The sequence below is a fragment of the Acyrthosiphon pisum genome, chromosome X, assembly GCF_005508785.2.
Source record: "Acyrthosiphon pisum isolate AL4f chromosome X, pea_aphid_22Mar2018_4r6ur, whole genome shotgun sequence".
Lineage (NCBI taxonomy): Eukaryota > Metazoa > Arthropoda > Insecta > Hemiptera > Aphididae > Acyrthosiphon > Acyrthosiphon pisum.
Window position 1 is genome coordinate 61,213,069 of NC_042493.1, and position 3,205 is coordinate 61,216,273.

Below are 3,205 nucleotides of genomic sequence, written 5' to 3' on the forward strand. Positions count from 1 at the left end.
GAATTAGGTATATAAAAATTGTTCGATAAAATAATCCAATGAATGATTATCAGTAATTAGGGAAGGGACTTAAAAAAACCAAATTTTCTATCGTAACACAGGACACCGACAGTGCAAAAAAAAAATTCAAGAATTTGAAAATATGATCTTTGGGTAAATTTAAAAAATCAAAAAATCAAAATTTCTAAAACAACATCATTAAAGGAACAAATTGGGGCGAGCGGGCTTGTAGGTGAATCACCTTGTACCTATATTATATCGTATTTTACTATTACAGCTGTGACCCTTGTAGAAAGTGAATACCAATAGGCACGTTAATATTATTATTACCTATATATTAATATGTTGTAACATGATAATATTATGTGTTGCAAGTCGTCTGAGGATAACTGTAAAAAAAACAAAGAGTATCTCACAACTGGTTTCATACAGTATGCCTACTGGCACATCGACGGTATATTATGATGACTGGTCACTCATGGTGAATTTATTACGCTATGGTGACTAATAGGTATTACGCCGCGGCCGCTCCATATTTATGGCGAAAAAAAAAATGATTCATACTTTTCGTCCGTACAAGTGAATTATTGTTTTGGATATGGGTATAACATGCATTGTAGGTATTGACTTATCGTAACATACATTTTAACACCGTTTCTGAGTAAAACGATCCAGGAAACTGCGTGTTATAGTCGTCGATAATATAATATTATTATGTAATAGGGATTACACATTATAATAACTATAATAGTGATAGGATTCATAAGCGTTGGTAGATATTTTTTTTTTGCATCGTCCTTTTACAAATTTGATCAGTACTACGAACCACCTCATACTATTATATTGATACACATGTCTATTTTTTATTTCGAAAATCTTGCATATTTTAAATGCATATATAAATATTTAAGGTCCATATATTATGTATATAGATATTATAATATATAGTGTGGACATTAGACTTATTCAAAAGTAAGAGTAACAATGATTTAGTTTGACGTTTGGATACAAAAAAAAAACTATATTCAATTTGTTTTTAATGGCTAGATATACCCAAGATATTTTTTATAAGATTATTTCAGTTAATGATAGTTTAAAAAATATTGGTTGATTCGTTGTATTTTTTTTTATTAATAAAAACATTTTACAATCTGTATTCATAATACACAATAAGCAAATATGATAATTAATGTACTTTGTAGCTGTGAAATAATATGAAGTTGGAGGCCAACTAGTGATTGAACCCAACGTGATATATTATTTTAGGTTAATAAATCTCTGCAATATTTTCTTATTTTCTCTTGAGTCGATAGGTGAGATTTATGGGTTGTGTATTTGATGATATTTTCGATATTAATGGGGATGTATTTTTCATGTGAATTGCATAGTAATGTTTTGAATATGCTTAATTTTGGTTTGTTATTCGAAATTCTTCATAAATGTATTTATTTATAACGGTTCTAAGTAGCGTTACGAGCAGATTCATTATTAATTTGAAAGAGGCAATGAAGATTTGTGGCTATTTTTTATTGTGTATAATTTTGTATATTTGAAGTAGAAATAAATGTAAAATGTACATAATTTTGAATATTTTAAATAGGTTTGTATGGATTTATTTAAAAGTAAGACTGACAACAATGATTTAGCTTAGTAGCTTTCTTCGATTTGTTTTTAAATAATTATAAGATGTTTTTTTTATAAGATTATTTCACTTAGTGGTAGTTTTGAAAAATATTGGTTAATTCGTCGTATATTTTATTATTATTATTTTATTTTTTGCATATATTTGCATATTTAAACAAAATGAAATGTATACTGTTTTATAATGCATACAAATTGTAGCCCCTTGATGATAACAGACTGCGCTCAACCTGTTAAATATTTATCGTGTAGGTAAACGATGTAGTATTTTAATGTTATTATTGGTATTTCAATAACAGATATATAAACCATCTTAGAGTTGGTTAGATACTCATTATGTGAATTTTAATATAGGTAACGTACAAGCTGCAGTGCCAAGCTAATGTAAACAGTAATTTACACCGATTTTATGTAAATATAAACACGAATTGTGTATAAATTTCGTTTCATTTAGAAATTTATCAACTCTTACTTTAGAGTTTATCTAAGAAGAAAATTATTGTGTTGTAAATGTTGCAATAATAGCGTTATAAATGCACACTTTATCATATATTTTATGATACTTTTAAAACTTTCAGTAATCATTTTCGAAATTTATTGAATGTATTTACTACCTTTATGATTTGAGTACCCAACATTAAAGATTTAGTATTTTAAATAACAGTCTTAGATTTTTGGTGGATTCATAAATGTATTGGTTGCAACGATGAGTTATTATTTTTTTTTATATTTTAACTCTGATGACACTTTTATACTAGCTTAATTTAAATTGAAGGTGGGTTTTAGTAAAGAATTGAATCTGCTATGTAAGTTGAGGGATTGAAAGTGTACAACATTTTTTAAAATAATCGGAGTAAGGCATAAAACAAATTTGGAAAAACTAAAGTATTACAAAACACCAGTTTTTGACAAAATTGATATTATATTTTTTTTTATAATTCCTGAATAAATAACCTTAGAGAATTATAATAAATTCTCATCAAATGTTTGACATTACACTACTACTTAACTTATAATTTTCTATACACAATGACATTTTTAAAAATTTTTTGAAATTTGTTGAATTTTTTAAACTTTTTTGTTGAAGGTGGCTCCAGCGTATCATGTTTTAAGGAGTAATATTTAGGCGATTCACATGGCATGAACACTTGGGCTATGTCTATGTGGAATCGCGGAAAAAAGTCCCGATAAAAATGAATGAAAATATATCAAAATTGAGGTATGAATATGTTAAAATTGTATTGAAAAATACATTATAGCTACATAAAAAATCAAATAATATTATAAAAAATGTTAATTAATTACTTAAATCACATATTAAAATATAATAAAATTTAATTGAATACAATTCTAAAATAATAAAATGTAATACAATTATAGTACCCATATAATTATAATAATAATGCTATAAAAATGTTAATGTTTGGGAAATTATAATATTTTGTGAATATTTTGGAGTGCTTGAATAATGAATATTTGACTAATAATATTGTATAAATATTTCATTCTCATGATAAAAAAATATTGGACTACCGGGTGATTCTTTTATCATTGAACACTCATT